This window comes from Canis lupus, chromosome 28, assembly GCF_003254725.2.
Source record: "Canis lupus dingo isolate Sandy chromosome 28, ASM325472v2, whole genome shotgun sequence".
Lineage (NCBI taxonomy): Eukaryota > Metazoa > Chordata > Mammalia > Carnivora > Canidae > Canis > Canis lupus.
In genome coordinates this window covers 3,106,454-3,128,482 of record NC_064270.1, presented here as the reverse complement: position 1 = coordinate 3,128,482, position 22,029 = coordinate 3,106,454, and the positions used below count along the sequence as shown (strand labels likewise).

At 39.9% G+C, this 22,029-nt stretch overlaps 1 long non-coding RNA gene across 1 annotated transcript in view; it reads right to left on the bottom strand.

Annotated features, from left to right (window-relative positions):
* Positions 1-278: 278 nt before the first annotated feature.
* The window catches only part of LOC112672576 (uncharacterized), a 58,709-nt gene continuing 36,958 nt past the window's right edge, over positions 279-22,029 (bottom strand). Inside the window, exons 2-4 of the long non-coding RNA XR_004810275.2 lie at positions 15,938-16,103; positions 1,908-2,003; positions 279-500 (exon numbers count right to left, since the gene is read on the bottom strand). This is a non-coding gene — a long non-coding RNA (uncharacterized LOC112672576). The remainder of the gene's footprint in view (positions 501-1,907; positions 2,004-15,937; positions 16,104-22,029) is intronic.

Here is a 22,029-nt window from a genome sequence, read left to right as displayed (position 1 = left end):
ACACCCACTCCAGTAAAAAATTTAGCTCCTACCCTTTGTATCCTGGAAAATTATTCTCCAAAACTTAAGAAGAAATAAAAACTTTCTTAGAAAAAATATCTGAAGATATTCATCACTGTCAGACCTGTCCTCTAACAAACGTTTTAGAAGCTCTTTAGGTAAAAGGAAAATGATACAGTGAGAAACTGATTACATAAAGAAAGAAAGAGTGTTGGAGAGGGAAAAATGAAGGTCAAATAGAATCTTTACCTTTCTTATTTTTAATTGATAAAAATTTTAATTCTTTAAAGTAGTGATAGTAACAATTATTGGATGTTTATAGCATACAAATAAGTGAAATAAATGGATGACAGTGTAGTCTTATGTCAAGAACCAGGAGCTCCTTGAACTTGGCCTTGAACATTCATGTTCTCCATCAAGAGCTGTTCCTGTTGTAATCCTTACACCATTTGATAATATTTGGGGGCAGGCATAGCTCCCAGTCAGTGCCTCACTTCACTCTGTTAGTTTAATAAAAGTAGAACAGGGTATTAGTCCTCACAGGGGTTGGGGAATCAGGAGGTAATAAAAGGAAACAGAAGGAGCTGAAGAAAAATGCTCAGTTTTATGAACTGGAGCCATAGGAGTTGATGTTAGGAGTAGGAGGGCAGAATCACACTTGAGAATATAATAGGGAAGCCATTTGAATAGAATGAAGTACTAAAGAGTCAAGGCTTATGATCTGGGCAACAGGCATGTGGAATTTCCACCTACTGCTGTAGTTCTTTATTGTGTCCTCCATGGTTTTTCTGGGGCTGAATTCACCCAAGATATAGATGTCTGGCTACCCTCAACTAAGTGACTTAGGGTACAATCTTTCAAACTTTTGAGTACAGAAGTTGGCTGAAATTGTATGGGCCTGTAGTTTAGCCCAGTTAAAGGTGTAAGCCTGGCTGGCTCCAATGATATTTTACTGGTGGAGTAGGAAAAGGAGAAGCTGAATTGGGACCCTACACAATACACACAGTGCAATGTGTTCTTTTTTTTTTCCCCAATGTGTTCTTATTGGTGAGTAGAGGGAAAAATGACCACAGGAAACCCCACAACTATGTTAGAGGAAACAGTGCTTACAACAAACCACACTCATTGTGGAATTTGCTGTACTGGGTTTTCATTTGGACAAAACATTGAGGGTTAGAGTGAAATGTCCCTACAACTTGGACACAAATGTCTCTTCTGAGATTTGCATGTCATAAAGTGAAGAAATGTTTTCTCTTCTTAGCGGTTATTATAAGAATTCTTTACTCATAAGGGACTTGATTTTTTTGGAAGTTGGTTTTAAAAGTCCATTGAGGGGATAGTAACAAGCTTTAAGGACCTGGGTTTTGGGCTGGTGCCTAGTTTCCATGAGGAAGAGAAAAATTCTGTCTAATAAATGGGAAGGGGAGGAGTTTGATGTTCCTACAGAGACAAATCCAGGAGGGAAGAAAAAGGATCAAGAAGGACTGACTCCTATGGGAAGGGATGATTAATGACTCTGGAGTTGAGAGCAGATCCAAAAAGAGCAAATAGAAACATCTGATAATTTTTTGTTTTGTTTTGTTTTGTTTTTATCATGTTGGGGCTAGATGATGCAAACCCTTTATGCCATCTCCCCTATAAAATTGCCCCTGATCTGGAATGTGTGGGCTGGGGGTAGGGAAAGATGAAGGGAAGAGGGAGATCCAGACAATAGGCTGCACTCATGTAATTGATCAGAGAAACTCTTTGCCTTGTGTCACTAGGCATGACAAGTTGAGTGTGTGTGTTTTCTTGATCAAGGCACAATAAGTGCAGCCTAAAAATCCTTGGTTGAATATGAAAGGAAGCTGTAACAATAATTTATCTGTGTGAACCAAAGTGTGAAAACTTCACAGTTAGCATCATACCTCTCATTGTTTAAGGGAGCTTGTTAAATTTGGTCTGACTTCACGGAAAGGCATGATTGGTTAATTTATCCATTCTGGCAACATGTATTCATGATCCTGTAAATAAAATAGGCTTACTTGATTAGAGGGCTTGAGAGGTAAAAGCCAGCAGATCTGTTATAAAAGAATTTCTAAAGCTATTTCTTTTGACAGAAGGAAAATTGTATCAGAGGGAAACTTGAAACATCAGGAATGAAGGAAGAGCAATAGGAATAGTAAATATTTGGATAAATACAATAGCTTACTTTTCTCTTCTTCAGTTCTTTAAAATAAGCTGGATGGATAAGAGCAAATATAACATTGTCTGGTGAGGTTTTCAATGCACGTAGGTGTAATACTTGAGATAACTGCCACATAGAAGGGAGAGGGAAAAGGGACCTGTATATTGACAAGGTTTATACAACCCACTTGAAGTTGTAAAACATTGACTCCAGATATTTTTATTTTTTTTATTTATTTTTTATTTTTTTATTTTTTTTAAATTTATTTATGTAAGTCACAGAGAGAGAGAGAAAGAGAGAGAGAGAGAGAGGCAGAGAGAGAAGCAGGCTCCATGCACCGGGAGCCCCACGTGGGATTCGATCCCCGGTCTCCAGGATCGCGCCCTGGGCCAAAGGCAGGCGCTAAACCACTGCGCCACCCAGGGATCCCCGATATTTTTAAAGTTAAATATGTTTATCTTAATCCTCAGAGCAACCACCAGAACAGACAAATGAAATATAAGAAAATAAACTATGCAGAGAAAATACAATAGATAAATGAAAATAGAATATTAAAAAGTGTTTGAATATCCCAAAAGAGGGCAAGAAAAAGGAAACAAAGAAATGAAAAACTGAGGTAATAAATAGAAATAAAATACATAATGGTAAACTTAAATCTAAATGTATAAATAATTACATTAAATGTAAATGGTCTAGACATACTAATTATGAAAGAGAGATTATCAGAATGGATAAGCAAACACATGACACAGCTATATGTTGTCTAAATGACAGCAATGGGTAAGTTAAAAGTAAAAGGATGGAGAAACATTTACCACTAAGCTAATACTGAAATGGCTATATTAATATCAAAGTAGACTTCAGAGCAAAGAAAATTACCAGGGACAAAGAAGGAAAATATATAATGATCAAAGAATCAACTCTTCATGAACACTTAACAACCATACATGTGTGAAAACTAAAATCAGAGCTTCAAAATACATAGTGTAAAAGGTGGCAGAACTGAAAGGGTTAATAAACAAACCCACAATCTTAGTCGGAGATCTCAACGCTTTGTCAGTAATGATAGAACTAACAGAAATTCACCAAGATATAGAACTGATAAACACCATCAGCCAAGTGGATCTAATTGATATTTATAGAACTGTCCACCTAAAAGAGCAGAATACACATTTCAGGGGAAAGTAGATTGCCTGAACTGAGCAAAAATGAAAATACAACATATAAAATTTATAGAATAAAGGTAAAGGGATGTTGTGAGGCAAATTTATAGAAATAAGTGCTTATGTTTGGAAAAGAAGGAAGGTTTCAAATAAATAATCCAAGCTTTCATCTTAAATCTCTATAAAGAGAAGAACAAAAGATGACAAAGCAAGCAGAAGGAAGAAAATAAGAAAGGTAAGACAAGAAATCAGTGAAATTTAAAACAGAAAAACAATAGAGAATAATTGATAAAACCAAAAGCTGATTCTTTAAAAAAAACAAACCTCTAGAAAAACTGACAAAGATGAAAAGAGAGAAGACTCAACTTATCAATATCAGAAATGAAAGAAGGGGTATTACTGTAGATCCTGCAGACATTAAAAGAATAATAAGGGAATATTATGAGCAACTTTATGCTCATACATTTGACAACTTAAAAGAAATGGACACATTTTTAAAAACCATAAATTACCAAAACACACTCAAAATTGAATAGATAACCACTACAAAATAAATTGACTTTGTAGTTACAACTCTTGAAAAAGAGATGTCTATCCAGGTGGCTTCATCAGCAAATTATAAAATAACATTTAACGAAGAAATAACACCAATTCTAAACAATTTCTTCCAGAAAATAGAAGAAGAAGGAACAGTTCCAAACTCAGTTTATAAATGATGGCAACTGCCAGAACCCAAGGTTGTTTTTGGGGAGTTGAACAGGGACAGGAAATATATTTTTTCTTTCATTTTAGGCCATTTTATAGGAGGGGACAGGGATTTGATACTTAATCATGTGCATGAATTACTTTAATTATAACTGTAATTAAATATGAGCATCCTGATGACAGGTCTCTGAGGTACTCAGCACAGAGCTATCAGTTGTATCACCCTATGGACTCTGTCACTGGAAGTTAGGAACCCAGCTGTAATTTTTTTCATTTAAAAAAGCATTCTTTTTTTGCAACTCCAGAGGTATCTCAGAGGACTTCCAATCATTGGACATCTGACCTGTCTCATCTTTGTTCTTATATTATTTCCCCTAAGTGAGGCCCTTGATCTACCAAAATGGGGTGAATTCAGAGTTTTTTCCACAATCAGCCTCAGGAGAGCAATCAATGAGGTTCTCAGAAAAGAATGCACATTGAGGAAATCCCCTTTGAGCTGACCATGTCTGTGAACTCCAGTTCTGTTTGTGGTTTCATATTTGCCAAGCACCCAGAGAGTATCAGGGGACTCTCAGAGAGAACACATGGGAGTACTTGTGGGAGGCCATGACACCATGCATTGTGAAACTGCACTGGCTGGGAACATGGCTGACCTTGGGCAAATATCCACTTGGGGTGGGTGATTGGGGCTGAGCCATGCTATACAGCCCACTTGGGAGAATCGCCATGGCATGGGGGCAGGATAGAGTCAAAGTTTTGTGGACATAGAATAACCCCATGGTCCTTATGTAACCTTTGATAGAGGCCAGGAAAAAGGAATCAGAACCACATAGAATGGACCTCAGGGCTTTAGCAGGGGAGAACTGGTTGGCAAAATCCTGTTCTCTGTCAAGAACCAGATGTTTTGAATAACACAGCTATTTTTTTTCAAGCCAGATATCTTTGGATGGATCTCAGTTTTATTTCTTCCTAGCATATTGTACAAGCTTATCAGACCTCTTGGGATGCTTAAAATTGCTAATCATTTTCTCATCATCTGAAGTGTGTGGTGTCAGGAGTGGGGGATCCAGCTGGTGTCACACCTGGGATTTGACTTCCCCACAACTGGTCCCAAACCAGCTGTTGGGCATGATTTGAGGCAGCTTAGGCATCACTGAGAACTCAACATCTGCCACCCCCACAGATGGGCCCATGGACAAGATGTGAGGGGACTGGATAGAACCCCTCTTATGGAATCTGCTATGAGTTCTGCCCACAAAGCATTCAGAAGAGGCAGCATAGGGAGCAGAAAGGCAGGCAAAGCTTCTCTCCAAACCACCTTTCTTGCCAGATCCTGCAGTGGATACATGTACAATCACATTTGAGAAAACAGGAGACAGGCTTTGAGAACCAACCACCCTCTTCTTCCTAATTATATAGACAGGTGGGAATATTGGAAAAAGGAGCAATTATAATAGCAAATGCATATAGAGCATTTACTTTGTACCAGGCACTATTTTGAGGGTGCTCTGTATGCTAACCTATGGCCTTTGTATCTCTCACAACAACCCTCTGGATTCATATTATCAACATCTGTCAGATAAGGGCACTAACGAACACTGGGACAAACACCCTGCTGGTATGATCACACAGTTAGGAAATGGCCAAACCAATATTCAAAGTTGGGTAGTCTGGCTCCAGAATTTGGGTATGCAAGCCCTGGTCTAAACTTCCTCTCTCCTCCCACAAAGCAATGGCCATTGGGATGTGCCAAGGCCCATGGTTCTTCCGCTTTACAGCGTTATCATATGTCTCCATCAAGCAGTATGATAGCCTTTGGAAAACAAAGTTCTTTTTCAATTACATGTGTTTCATGATATGCAGGAATAGAAGTAAAATATTAATCTCAAATGGCATTTAGCACCTTCAATTCATCCTTCAGACTGACTGAAACATAATTTTTGTGTTCCCCATCTGGGGACTGGGTGGGGAGTAGGGTCAGACAGCAGTAAGATGACTTCCAATTCTGGGTGGGCTGTAACTCGGGGGAGATGCAAATGGCTGAGTAGACATACAGAGGCAATAGTGTGGTCAGAAGAGCAGCAAACCATCTACAACAGAAACACATATGCAGAGAGCTGAAGTGGCAGGAAGGAAGCACAGACTGGCTTTAAACTCAACTCAGAGGGCAGTCTGGGTGGCTCAGCGGTTTGGCACCGCCTTCAGTCCCGGGAGTGAACCTGGAGACCCAGGATTGAGTCTCACGTTGGGCTCCCTGCATGGAGCCTGCTTCTCCCTCTGCCTGTGTCTCTGCCCCTCTCTCTCTCTCTCTTTCTGTGTCTCTCATGAGTAAATAAATAAAATCTTAAAAAAAAAAAAAACAAAAACCACAACCCTCAACTCAGAAATTCAGGGAACGGATGAGGAGTGAGGTACAGATAAGTAAGATGAGGTGAGTGGTTCCTCAGGTTGAGTCTGCTCCAGCTTGGGTCAGAGAGGGCTGCCCTCTCTGTAACATTTTATGGTGGGCTGGCCTTGGCCATACCAGACAGGAATAAAGTTAAAACAATGCCTCCTAACTTCACATCATGATCTGTAACTGTTGTCTCCCACTCGTTCAATGTTCCTCTGTGTCTCTCTTTCCCTCACTTTGAGCATGCAGCATCATTTTTGTTCATGATACTATCATCATTGGTCAATTCATGGCCTGATTTTATTCATGTGTTCATATATTTTGCTCATAATATATTTTTGATACTGTAATAAGCCCCCATGTGTCACAATTCCACGTGAAAACTAGAACCTAGAGTATTCTATATTCCCAGGAATATGTCTGAGCTTTTCCAATCTCATTCCCTAGATTTTTTTTTTAAAGGTGTTTTTTTTTTTAATTTTTTTATTTATTTATGATAGGCACACAGTGAGAGAGACAGGCAGAGACACAGGCAGAGGAAGAAGCAGGCTCCATGCACCGGGAGCCTGACGTGGGATTTGATCCCGGGTCTCCAGGATCGCGCCCCGGGCCAAAGGCAGGCGCTAAACCGCTGCGCCACCCAGGGATCCCTAGATTTTCTTTTGAGATTTATTTTTGTCAGCCCGTGTTTGCCCAATTATTAGCATTGCCTCAATCAGCTTGGATGTTAAACAGTTGCAGTTGATTTTTCAGCAAATGCTCTGGGGTTAGAATTCTCTTCATTGAGCAAGCTCTGAGTCAGGTCAAATAAAGATAAGTCCTATTATTAGGGCTTTTTCAGGGAGCTTCCAGACAGATAAAATGTAACAATTCTTTCAGGATGAGGCTTTCTGGGGTGCTCCAAACCCATTCTGCCCCCTCCATATCTGCTAGGCTGCTGTTTTTCACATCTAGTATGGTTCTGAGTCTGTTGGTTTCCAAGGCTATCATGGAGCTGAATATAGGAGGATGGGAATATGGCAAGTCAAAATGCCATATTCTGTTCTTACTGGGATTCAGACATTTTTCTTGAGTAAATGTTGTGGGATAGTTTCAAGACTTTGGCTAATTTTTGGAGTTCTGGAAAAGTTAACTTTGACAATCTTTGCCAGCATTATGGTTGCTTTTATAGAGGAGCTTGTTTTAGGAGATACTTATTCCACCATCCTAGATGTACTTTGCATGAGGGATATTTTATAATAATAAAATGATCAGTTCCATTCAATTATCAGGAAGACATTATAGTCATTAATGTTTATGTATCTAAGAGCTTTAAAGTGCTTGAAGCAGGGACGTCTGGGTGGCTCAGTGGTTGAGGGTCTGCCTTCGGCTCGGGGTGTGATCCCTGGTCCAAGGATTGAGTCCTGCATCTGGCTCCCTACCAGGAGCTTGCTTCTCCCTCTGTCTATGTCTCTGCCTCTTTAAAAAAAAATAAATAAAGTGTTTGAACCAAAACTGGAAGATTTAGGAAAGTAACCAATAAATTCACACTAATAATAGGGCATTTTTCAACATTGCTCTCAGTGGGTTGCACTCAAAACAAGGAGAGAAAATATCACTAAGATATTTTTAGCAGCTTGAAAAACACAATCAATACATTTGACTTAATGGGCTTTCACAGAATACTACATCTAACAATTACAGAATACATATTTTCTTAAAGTACACGTGGAGCATTTATCAAGAGAAGCTATATTTGGGCCACCAAGTATCAATAAATCTATAAGAATTGAAATTATAAGTGGCTGATCACAAAATAAATTAAAATAAAATTGGAAAATCCCCATATAGTAAGCAACCAAACAGAACGTTATTGAGCAGCTCATGGTTAGAGAAGAAATCACAAGGGAATTTAGAAACTGTTTTAAGTTCTATGACAATGAAAATACAACATATCAAAATTTTGTGGCAGAAAAGGCATATTTAGAGTTTTAAGTATTTATTTTAGAAAAGAAAATAGATATAATATCAGTTATCTAAGCTTCTATCTCAACAAGCTAAAAAAGAAAGTGAAAAGTACCCAAGTGTTAGAAGGAAAGAAGTAATAAAGAGCAGAAGTCAATGAGGTAAGCAATAGATACATAAAAGAGAAAATTAACAAAGCCCAAAGTTAGTCCTTTGACAAGATTAATAAACTGGTAAATCTCTGGCGACTGATTTATAAAAAAAAAAGAAAAAAAAGAAAATACAAATCGCCAGTAACAGGAACAAGAAAGAAATTATTACTCCAGATCCTAAAAACCATCAAAAGAGTAGTAAGAGAACCTAATGGGTACTATTATGTTATTAAATTTGACAACTTGGATGACATGGACAAATTCTATAAAAAATACAACTTAGTAAAAGTGATAAATAAGATAGGAAATCCAAATACCTCTAGATCTACTAAAGGAATCGAATTCATTAGAAAAAAAAAAATCCACAAAGACATCTCCAGGCCTAGATAGATTCACTGATAAATTCTATCAAGCATTTAAAAAGAAAAAAAAAATACCAAGCTTACACAAATTCTTTTCGGAAATGAATGTGGGAATTCTCCCCAAACTGAGGCCAATATGACATTGACACCAAAACTAAACCAAGATATTACAAAAAAAAGGAAACCATAATGTCTCTTGAGGACAGAAATACACATCTTTAGCAAAATTGGACAAAATGAATCAAACTATATTTAATTATTTTTTTCAAATGATATTTTAAAAAGATAATCATTATGATCATGAATGGCTTCCCCCAGGAATGCATGTTGGTTTGTATTTAATAATCCACCGATGTAATTCATCACATTAACAAAATAAGAGAAAATACATATAGTTATCCTAACAGATACAAGAAAAAGATATGACAAAGTTCAAGACTCACTTAAGATACAGAGCATGATCTCTCAGCAAAGTAGAATACAAGGAAACTAACTCAGCAGGGAAATGGGGAAAGAGGTCTCCTCTTGCCAGTTAGATTTTCTATTGCTAAGGAAGTCCTATCCAGGGAAATAAGACAATTAAAAGAAAGCTTAGCAAAAAGAATAAAAAGGGAAAATATATAACAGTCTATCATTGTTTTTAGTAGGAAGTAAATACATAATGTTTAAAAACTAGAATATCAGCTACAATCTTTATGGAGAATAATTTGGCAATATCCATCAAAACGTAAAATACACATGTCATTTGACTTACAAATCCACTTCTTAAAACCCTTTCTAAGGGTATATTTGGCACATGTGTGAAATAATGAATGTGTAAGGATATCACTGAGGTCTTTTAAAAATTTTTATAACTAGCAAATGTTTGGAAACAACCTAAATATTCATTAACATGGAACTGGCTAAAGAATATTATGAGATACTCTGCAGCTGTAAGAAGAATGAGAATAATAAGCACCTTGATATGTTCTAATGTGGAACAATATAAGATATTTTTTATAGTTTAAAAAAAGCCAGTTGCAAAATAGTAAATGGATTCTGGCTCACTCCTCATTGAACTGTGCACATTTAATTCAATTTCATTTAGGGCACCTCAAGGACTGTTTGCATTTTCTGAGGTCTTCTGAGGTCTTTTCTAGGTACACCCACTTCTTATCTATGCATACCCTGCCCAGGTGTATTGTGAGGCGTACCAAATACTTGAGAACTGATAAAGAAATGAATGAGTGTACGTTTGTCATTTCCATGTTGTTCCTTCTCCCACACTAATTTGAAACGCTTTATTAATATAGAATTATTTTTTCTTTAGTGTCTTTCACTTGACTAGAGCTTATGACTGTTTAAAGGTCTTTCTTAATATTATTGCATTGACTTTCACAACCCATTCTTTGTGTGAGACAATGAAGGAGGGATTATTTTCATTTGGTTTGACAATGGAGAAACTGAGGCCTACAGGGATTTCATGGCTTTTCTAAGATCCAGTTGCTAAATGGAGAAGGTGAGATTCATCTCAGGTTTTATTTATTTAGCAGTCAAAGTCTAAGTATCTCATATGTTGGAGGCACTTGCTGAATGCTGAATAAACCACATGTTCTAATTCAAGGCCTACAGAATCCAGTTCATAAAACAAGCGAACAGGGCTAATGTGTGATACCTTTCCAGTTATAAAAGCAGAAAAATACTAGATAAGTGTAACCAAAACAAAGACTTGTTGGAAATATAGCTGACCTTAGTAGAAAGAAAGAAAGAAAGGCAAATTTCCACATGCCAGAAATGAAATGGAACCCAAAGGCAGGAAAGTAGCCTGCAATCAGATGTTTCAGACAGCAGAGGAGGAAATCTGGATGAATGTCCAGGTGGCTGGGGGTAGGCACAGGATGCCCCACCAGAATAAGAGAAGGGGTAGAAGGCTTGTCAAAAGCTGGAGGTTGCATCTGAGATGCCCTAGAAAGAACTGGAAGTCTGAAAGTCCTTCTATAAAGGGAAGCTCCAAAGTTGGAAGCATTAAGGAAGACTACTGTTCACCTGGGCTCTGAGTAGAAAGGAAAGAAAAGTAACCTGTAAGGTATCAAAACAGGAAGCCCATGCCATGCAAAGGGGTGGTATGGAGTTCCGGTGTACAACCCCATATGGTATGAGAACCCCTGAGAAGTGAGTGTGACACTGAACCGACAGGGTGTTGTACTATAAGGGCCTGGCAATCAGGGATTTTTTTATTGTAACAGAATAAGTGCCCGACATTAAACTTCTGACTATGGAGACATTCATTTCAAAGATGTCCTTCTGGAAAAAACACACTGCCAGCTACATAGCTAGATGAGGAGCCAGGCCCATGAAGTCCTCTTATGGAAAGCTCTGAGTGACTAAGATAACTGACCGCTAGTGTGATCCTGCTTTTCCCTTCCTGTACTTTTTTTTTTTTTTTTTGGTAAGATTTATTTATTTTAGAGAAGAGAGAGTGTAAGCAGGAGAGGCAGAAGGAGAGGGAGAGAGAATCTCAAGCAGACTCCATGCTGAGTGTGGATCCCCATGCAGGACTTAATTTCATGACCCAGAGATCAGGCCCTGAGGCAAAACAAAGAGCCAGTCCCTAATCTAGGGTGCCTCCCTTCCCCTACTTCTGTTCCCACTCTTATGTTTCAAATTCATCAAGAGAGTGAAACTGCAAAGCCCTAGGCCCCCTACTCTTGCCCCCAATAAAGACAGAACCCCAGGCCTATGCTTTTTTTTCTCTCTGTTTCTCCATATGACCTCACTTTGTGGTCCCATGTCTTCCATGTACCCTTGAAGACTTGTGACCAAGAAAGTTAGCTTGTCTTTCTGCAGTTCCATGATGACTGTGGTTGAGGTTCCTCTTGAGATCATCAAACTCATAAGGGCTGGTCTAGCTTCAATGTTGGCTCTGGTCGAGGAAATGTCTGTGGGGGCTCAGCCGCAAGCATATAGTTCCGGTGAGGGCCCCAGGCAGTCCTAGCCTGGCATCACTATAGCCCCCATAGGAACAGAGGCAAAGCCACTCTGTCTGGGCCTTCCCACAGTCCAGAGTGCCCAGAGTGCCAGAGAGAAATAAATTCCTCATCTTAAAACAGGAATGATGAACTATACAAGGCAGCTGTCAACTGTGGAAAGTGTTTAGAAAACACAACAAACATGAAAATAATGCATAGGAATGTGGGATAATCAAGCTGTTTGCAAGAAGCTAAAAATAAGCCTCTTTTAATGTATTCAAGAGATGAAAAAGGACCAGAATCTCAAAGGAAACAATAGATTCTGGGGAAAAACAAAACTAGCAAGGCAAAGTTGAGCAAATGAATTTCCCGAAATAACAATGCAGTAATTGAGATAAACAAGAAGATAACATACCAGCAAGTTAGATTGACCTGAAGAAGGAGTGAATCCCCGGGTGATGGAACTGAGCAACCTGTCTGGAGAGAGAAAACATACCCCATAGTTTTGGAAGTAGAGAGAATAAGGAGAGCCAGTGTCCATCTAACAGGAGTTATAAAAGTAGGGAAGACACAGAGGACGTGGGAGGCCATATCAAAGTCCCAGAAATTTCCACGCATATTGCATCTTCAGTTAACATTGGATATGGAGTCCCAAGGGGTAAAGAAAAATGACAACACATCAAGAGCCATGGAGGTCAAGCCACAGAATGGTCTAGACCAGCAGGCCTGGGAAGAGGATGAGCATTTAGAGAGCTAGTTGCTGAGGAGGGCCCCGTGGGCCCAGGCCCCAGAGAGGCTCAAAGAAAGAGAGAACTGGCCTAGGGAGGTGGCCACTTTAGAAGCCTGATGGGGAGATGTGGAGCAGAGTGATGGGGCATTGAATCAGGGACCAACTTGTGAGGCTCAGGGGAAAATGAGGCAGTCATGTGGGTGTGAGGGGTGGAAAGTGGCCGCAGTGTGAGAGAGAGCCGCAGAGGGAGGCAGGCTCCACTCCGGGAGAACATCGTGTGTCCTTCCTCACAGGCCCAGGGGAGTCACCAAGGAATTTAAGCAGAGCAAGCACAGGGTAACAGTTGTGCTTTAGAGGACATTCTGGCTCTGTGTGGAGGATGGACAGGAAGTAGATAAAAATGGAAACATGGACATGAGCTAGAAGATCGTTACCACAGTTCAAACATGGGATGGATGCTGACGGCTGGCATGCAGCCAAGGGGGGTTCAGGGAAGGAGACAGTCGTGCAAAGGCTGGAGGACCTGTAGTGTGGAGGACACGGAGCCTGCAGGCAGAGGGAGGAGAGACAATGGATGATTTCCGTGTGTCTGGCTGAGGGACACGGTGCCTGGTCCTCTGACTCAGGTCATTCAAGCTCTCTAATCTTCCTGGCCCTGTGGGTTTTAGAATGTTTCACTGTCAGGGCAGCCCAGGTGGCTCAGTGGTTTAGCACTGCCTTCAGCCCAGGGCGTGACCTGGAGACCCGGGATCGAGTCCCATGTCGAGCTCCCTGCATGGAGCCTGCTTCTCCCTCTGCCTGTGTCTCTGCCTCTCTCTCTCTGTATCTCTCATGAATAAATAAATAAAATCTTAAAAAAAAAAAAAGGAATGTTTCACTGTCTATTCACTATTTACTATTTCACCATCTCCCTTTTTTTTTTTTAAGATTTTATTTATTCATGAGAGAGAGAGAGAGAGAGAGAAAGGCAGAGACACAGGCAGAAGGAGAAGCAGGCTCCATGCAGGGAGCCCGATGCGGGACTCGATCCCAGGACTCGATCCTGGGACTCCAGGATCACACCCTGGGCCGAAGGCAGGCGCTAAACCACTGAGCCACCCAGGGATCCCCTCACCATCTCCCTTTTTAGCCTACACCATACATCATAGATTCACAATGATTAATCCATCTCTATGAATAATTTTGAAAGGAAATTCATGTTCAGTTTGGGACAAATGGTGATGTTCTTTGCAAGGTAATGTTACATAAAGGAGAAGCAGAAAGGTGTTTACATTATTTATGTGCTATATAGAGAGGCCTCTTTAGAAAGAAAGTAAATACTTATAAATATGTGGAGGCCCAGAGTACACGTGTGAGGGGTTGGAGGAGATGATGTTTATAATCCTAACAATTTCTCCGCATCATAAATGGGTGCTAATGGCATAGATTAACAAGATACAGGTGAAATCTTACAGGACTGTGGAGAGCCTAGGCTGGCTCTATCCATCCTCCTCAGTCCTCTTGATGGGTGACAGGGTGGACACAGGGTTTCTCAGTCCAGGAATGGGAGGAAAGAATAGTTTTTATCTGTGGGTGAGTTGCAGCATCAAAGGGAGATGTTACTGAATGTCCATAATGTGCCAGAGATTCTTCATATGTGAATTTTAAGCGAGTTTCCCTGCAAACCTAATTGTGATTATCCTTATAACTATCTGAAAGGGGAGGAAATGGGACTCAGAGAAGCTCCTTAGCCAAAGTCACACACAGTCCATGAACTGGGAGATGTTTTGAAAGCAGGCCTGTGGGGTTCCTACTGTAACCCCACCCTGAGTCAAGGGCCCCCTCACTAGGCCCTCTTGCAGGCTCCTTACTCCCCACTTCTTCATGAGGGGCTTCATGGAGCCTCCAGGATAGCTCAGGCAGTAGTCTAGCTCTGCTCCTCCACCCCCTTGCTGTACCGTCTTCAAAAATCACTTAACTCTTGCTGCCTTGGCCTCATCTGTGAAATGGGGATTGAATTTCATTACTGCCTTGCTTCTGCCAGTCTACCCAGTGAAGCCTCAGTGATTAATGATTAATGAGATCATGGTGGGTGGGGGGGGTGTTGTGCCCCAGAGTAGACCCATTTATTATGGAGCAGAGTCCATATTTCTTCTTCTTTTCAAACACTGACAATGATTGTTTTTTTTAAAAAGTAAGATAAGGTAAGGTAAAAAATTTCCAGAATTTTATTGCATAACATTTAGTAATTACAAACTAGCTTAAGCTAAAAACCTTTAATAAGTTAATGATGTGAGACTACTATCTGAGAAAACTGATTTGTTCTTGGTGCTGGTATAATTTTCAAGAGTTTAACCAGACTTAGCTTTTTTATTCCCTAAATAAAATGGATTATGCACAAAGTGACATTTCAAATTACCAGAGTTTCCAAACACCTTTAGGGCTGTGAGGTTTAGTCCTTTCTGTAGGGAGAGACTGGGGAATATAGCTTAAATAATTCTAAACCAGCTCTCAGCTTGTTATGACTTTTCCAAACATTATGATTGAATGAATTTCTACATGTTTCTTTAAAAAGTTAAAGCTAAGAGTTAAGGATAGAGCAGTGTCATCAATCTTTAAAAACACCACTGACAACGACTTACACATAAGAGTCATTGTTCTGTGTGGGGGCCGGGTAAGTGATGCCTGCTTAGGGGTGGTTCAGAATCTTGAGGGACATGTATTTATGTAAACAGGTCGTTTTAATGCAAAGCATATGTGATTAGAAATCAGGCACGACTCTCAGACTCATGGAAGGTGTTAGTCCGAGCACATATCCTTGCACGTTTCTGATACTCTCCTAGAGGATTCTTTCATTCATTTGATATGCATGATGTGAGCATAGTTCTAAAGCAAGTATGTAACAGGGGTGGATAAGTAATGATCAACAAGAATGAGGTTTAAGACTCCAGTGCCTATAGGTAGGAAGCTAGTGGGCATGGGCTCACTAAGGGATTGGTGCATCTCTAACAGGTGCCACACCTGAATGAAAGCTAAGCCTTCTTCCAAGAGATGGCAGGAGTTTGGATTTTTATGTGAAGCTTCTTGGTTTGCAACTATTGATAATTAATTTCAAAATCATATTTCGTTAAACATTGGGCACTGTGTTGGGCAAGATAGAAATAGTTAGCCACGTTTCCTTTACATGATTTTTTTGCCCTCCCAAATGTTGCTTCTACCAACTGCTCCCATAGTTACTCTCTGGTAACCTTTTTTGCCTCTATGTGTTAAGTAGCAATGTTCTGTGTGAGGCATCTAAAAATGCAACAAGTTAGTTGTAGTTCTCACTTGTGCCATAGTGAATTCATTTCTCAAAAAGAGCAGTTCTGTTACTAATTAAGAAAGGGCAGTCTCACCTGAATGCATTGCTCCAGGGAAACAGATTCGAATGTACGTACTTCTCAGTGGTCAGCCAAGCATTCTCCTTCATGGCATCTTTCATTTATTTATTCTTCCTTGCACAGAAGCTCAGTGCTCAGTATGCATGATTTAAACCCTCTGTTGACTCTAAGGCCTTTTAAACTAAAAAAAAAAAAAAAAAAAAAAAAAAAAAAAGAATTTTAGAACTCCTTCTAGAAGCTGGCTTCTTATATATATATATATATATTTCCGTGTTATCATTTCTCTTTGTGAACAAAGCCCATAGAGGAGGCTGGAGAAGTCCAGAACTCCCCATTAGCAAATCATGCATCCTGAATTAGATATATGGCCCATAAATGTCAACCTGACCCACTATGACAAGCTTGGGCTCCTAGTGACCTTGACTCCTCATCTTCCGTGATTGTGCCACTTCCAGTGTGACTGAAGTGGACAAATCAGCCTAAGGACATTGGTCATATTTTTCCAACACCCATTTAAGTCAACAGTTGTCCTGAAACTGTTCTCTTGGTGAGGCACAAAAGAAAAAGATTTAGTGGTATGATCAGGATACAATATCTTCCTTACTCTGCTGCACTTATTTGGACAGGGTAACCCGGGAAGTTACAGCAATCTTTCCTACAGTTCAGAGGCTAATATAAACATCAGATGCATTTGAAGGACTCCTCCACATTCACATGTTCCCAAAGGTAAATCTAAGGAAGACATAGAGAAGCAGAAGGTGCCTGTGCCTCCTTTGAGATTGAAAGACCACCCTGGTCTCACTGGAAACAATGAGTCAAGCTCCACCCTTTGGCTGCTGTTGATGACTGTGTTTGGGGCAGAGGAATAGCAACTTGCAAGATGGCAGCAGCTTAATGTTTGCAATTCTGTTGACAAATATTAGCTGAACTCATTCTGTTTTTCTTTTAGAATAGCATCATCCCCAAGAGATTTTAAGAGAGTTAATATTTCAAAGCCATGAGCATTGATCCGAGTATAAACAAAACACAAGCATACTTGCATTAGAGAATCACAAACCGGGTTTGTTAGCCTTATTTTGGAGTTCTCTGCTGTCTGGGGCACTCACTATACCTAATTGCAAATGAATTAGATATTGACCGCAACCTCTGGGAGAAGCCAAGACTTCTCCTATATGTATCCTGAATGCATAATACGGCTTTATGAGAGGGAGTGGGGATTTATACCAGCAAAAATTACTTGTTTAACAGGACAGTTTCTCCAATAAAGTGAGATTTACTGAAATAGAATCTAGATAATTACTAATTTTCTGTGCTTCTCAGATATCTTGCTGTTTTCGGTTTTAGCAGCCATGATTATTCTGTGGAAAATGCAATGATATGGATATAGCATTTACCAAATACCTTTAGCTCCATGATGGGGAAGCAATAGCCAATTTAATCACTAACCAGAGTATTAATTGTAACTCCAGTCTTTACTTAAGGAATAGATCCTCCATTAGAATAAACTGCTAATTCTTATATTTACTTTCATGTGGGTTAAAGAAAAAAAGTGAGTTTTAAGGTCTTTGGAGGATGGCTGCAGGGACACAATATGGAAAGGTATATGCATATTTATGTATTCCTAGACATGATTTTGAGAGCAAATGTCAAATCTTTGGAAAAAGCTCTTATTTGGGGGGATTTTAGTATCTTTTGGTTTCAATCTCTCACATTCTACTAGACTGTGTCCTCATAAGGCAACTCTGCAGTTTCCTGGGCATCACACAGCTACTACAGCTCAGAGTAAATCAGCAGTAGACGACTACCAGGAGCAGTGAAGGCCATCCGTCCCCCCTCATAACCTCCCCCCCATTAGTGAAATATTCACCAAGTAAACAGTGCCAGAATGCAAACAAACAGTATTGACTATATCCTCACCCCACTTCTAACCTCCTGTGATCTTTGGCTTCTGTTCAGTAATTGTATTTATTTTGATTTCATTTAAAAATGTGAGAAAAGGAATTTCACTTAGGCTTGAAGTTCAAAGATTTATAGCCCAGAGATAGCAGAGAGTTGTTCTGTGTTCGTATCACTTGGGGGTTAGAAACCCCAATCTATTTTTAGGATGTTTTCCTGCAAACCAGGTAACAAATATCCCTCACATTGTCTTAGCAAATTACAAACAATTCTGAACATGCCATCACAATCATTTTTCTCTCCTGGTCTTCTCAATAACTGTGAGTTGGGTGTGGTTACTCTCATTTTACAGATTTCAAGTCACTTCATTTCCTCAAATTTCTGAGTTTAAAGGTAAAATGCTTCAGAGGTATCACACACTGAAGTCAGCATTTCTTTCATTCATGGATGCTTACATGCTTGAAGTACTCCTTCCCTGTGTCAGGTCTACATTGGGCCAGGCTCACAGATAGGAAATGAGCCATAGTCCAAACTGTGTCGTGGATAACATACATGCCAGGGAAGAGGCAACATGTCCACATTTGTACTCCCACAAATCCAATTTGAAAACAATAATTCACGAATCTGTGTCACTAGACATAGTTTGAAATCCAATTCGAAAAGAATTCAATTTGAAAATAATAACTCACAAACCTGTATTACTGGACATCATTAAAAACACTTCCATGATCAGAATCTCCATCACCGTGCTTCTCCATTCTCTGTACCCCTGAGTCGTTAAACCACACTGCCTATATGTGACAGAATGAGATCTTACCAGGGCTCCGTTACTGAATGAGCATGTTGTCCTTATCCTGAGTCTTATCTGATAAGACTCCATCAACTGAAGGGAGCCACTCATTTTGTTCTTGCCATATTCTGTTCTAACAAATTACTATCCCATGTATAATATATTCCAAACTTCCAAGAGAGATGAGAAAACTAAGGATTAGAGGGATTATCATGTATGGAGGGGAATCAAGATGATGTGACCAAGAGTCCTCTTTTGGTTTGGTGATGAGCAGATTTGACTAATAAGTCAAGGGCATGTTGTGGAACAGCTGAGATGAGACAGCAGGCATATTCTCTGGGAATATGAGCAAGACAAGTGCTAACCACAGAGGCATGGGTTAAAGATGCTGAGTGTAGACAACATATATTGAAACGAGGACCGACACTGAGGGATCAGTGTGCCCCTCAAGGCAGATGAAGCACAGTGAAAAGAAGTAAATATTGTGAGTTTGTAAAGTTCTGTGCATGTTGACACCCTCAGCTGCCAACAGAGTGCCTGGTTCAGAGGGGAGTTCGATCTGGTCTGCCAGAAGATCATGTGCTGCAGATGAGTATTAAGCCAACTGGATTCCCAGAACATCTAGGTCAGAGGGTTTGCTCAATAAAAGCAGTGCATTTTAATTTTCAAGTCTTTCCCCATTATAGGAGTCTGGCTGACACCCTGGATAATAATTCCTCAGTATTGAAGCTATTATTATTATATTATTCTTCAATGTTTTTCACCTTTTTCTTTTCATTATGAGTTGAAAGCCATGTCCCTAAAGGTTGACCTCAGTGATTTTTCCTCTCTCTCCTTTGATTACTGCCCAGAATGGCTCTGACAGTCAGTGTGCCTGTGTGTGTGTGTGTGTGTGTGTGTGTGGTGGGGGGGGGGTGTTTTTCATTTCCTCTGCTTATTTCCATCAAATGAGGACAATAACAGTATACAAAAAGTCCTTAATTGTCCAGAATGAGCATGAGCATGGCGTTAGCACCAATTTATGACTTTATCCTAATGTGTCCCATATTCAGAGTGACAGACTTCTTTGAGGTTTTGGATCCTGTGAGACTTAAACAATGTTGTCGCAATAATCTGTGGAGATTGTCAATGTCTTCACCCCATGAAGCCTCACAAAGTTGAGCTCACTGAGCCTTCAGCCAGAGAAATGGTCAGTTGTTTTCTTCTCTCCTGATGCATGCTGTGAATTCTTTCCCCATTCAGGCCCTAGAAGAACTTTATAACCACTTAGATGGATGAAAGAGCTGACACTTTTGGGGCGGGGTAGGGAGGGAAACTCAACCACAATTAAAGAGATATGCTTGACAACTGTAAATAAAGGGGAAAAGACAGTAAAAGATGAAAAGCTAAAAATGAGGAGTATCTAACCACAGACATAAACTTCACATTTTACAAGAAAACACTCAGAATAAAACCACATTAACAAGTTTAAAAATGCCTATGAAATTAATTATTTCCCTGGAAAAGAGAAATTACCGAGATTACCAGAGGAACGTAGAGCTTAAACAGTCACCGAAATAGACTGTGGCAGAATGGTTCTGTGGTGGGGTAGTATGAATAATTTTTTTCAAACTTGCAACATTGAGATAATCTTTATACATTGTGTAACCTGTTCTGGAGAATATAGAAATGTGAGAAGTTTTCCCAAGTCACTTTTCTTTTCTTTCTTTTTTTTTTTTTTTTTAAGATTTATTTATTTATTTATTTATTCATGATAGACACAGAGATTGAGAGAGAGGCAGAGACACAGGAGGAGGGAGAAGCGGGCTCCATGCTGGGAGCCTGACGTGGGACTCGATCCCGGGACTCCAGGATCACGCCCTGGGCCAAAGGCAGGCGCCAAACCGCTGAGCCACCCAGGGATCCCCCAAGTCACTTTTCATGTGAGTACCATGGTAGCAACTAAATCTGAAAATACTAAAGCAAAGAGGAAAACCTTAGGTTTAGGTTAGTTATGAATAGCAAAGCAAAAATTCTATACTGAAAACAAGCAAATAGGATCCAACAACATATTTCAAGACTAGTATCCTATGTTTGTTTTCTTCAGAATGCATTGCTGCTCTGTTGAAAATAAACCCATTTGGAGACTACCTGAAATAAATTGGCCAATAGGGAAATGATACAACCTCATTTTTAAAATTATCAAAGGTCATTTGATAAATTTCAACATGGAGTCTTCATGAAAACTGTCGTTAAATCAGCAATGAGCATGACAAGGAATATCTAATGAGATTCGACAGTGGACATCATTCATGATGTCAGACTTACAAGGTGTTGCTTTTAAAATCAGATGCAAGGAAGTGGTGCCTGTGATTATCATTTACTATCTTCCTGGAATTTCCAGCCACTACACTGAGATATGGAGGTAGAAATAAGGGATATAGCAATTACTGAGTAGGTGAAGGCTAAAGATGTTTGAATTGTTGCCTTATTGATATCAATGGCTCTCTGGTATTATATCCAAATATGATACTTAGCACTGGGACACGAAGCTAGGAATCCTAGCCTTTTTCTCCATCATGGAGGAGGTAGGCAAGGAAAAGCAAGAGGTGCCAAATTCCTCTCTACTCTTTGTTATGGGCTGAATTGAGTCTCCTCCCAATTCATAGGGTGAAGTTATTCCCAGTACTTGAGAATGTGAGTGTATTAGGTGGACCCATTAGGTGGGCTCTAATCTATATGACGTGTTCTTATAAGAAGAGATCAGGACATGGAAAGATGACACACACAGTGAGCAGGTGGCCAGCTGCAGGCTTAAGAGAGAGGCCTCAGAAGAAACCAACCCTGCCGATACCCTGATCTCAGACATCAAGCCTCCTGAGCTGAGAGAGATACATTTCTATCATTTAAGCCACTAAGACTATGGCATATTGTTGTGGCATTTCTGGCACACTACTATTTCCTTTTCTTCACCATGTTCTTGTGTTCTAGTTGAGGTTCAGTGACCTTGACTCTGTCTGCATAGCTCCCATGGTAACGCAAGATCTTTACAACCCAGTGTGATGCACAGATACCTGGTAGCACAGAGCTAGGGAGACCATGAATCTCAGTAACTCGAGTCTGCCTGATGAATCTGACGTAGTCCAATTTCAGAGCTGCTGTTATGAACCTATCAACCAATCGGACGATATGTACTTAAGTCCCAATGATACTTGGCTGGCACCACAACAGTGATTCCAGTGAGCTAAGAGAAGCAGGCTTTTTTTTTTTTTTTTTTTTTTTTCAAATTTTCAGGAATCTCTGGGTTCCAAAATTTTCTCTCTGAGCGAGTAGTCTCTGATGACTCATGTGCCATGGCATGTAACTGATGCTTGTAGCACAATTGGTTCTATTTCCAAAAGTTTGTCCGATTGAGTCATTTGAACGAGTGTCTTGTCAAACT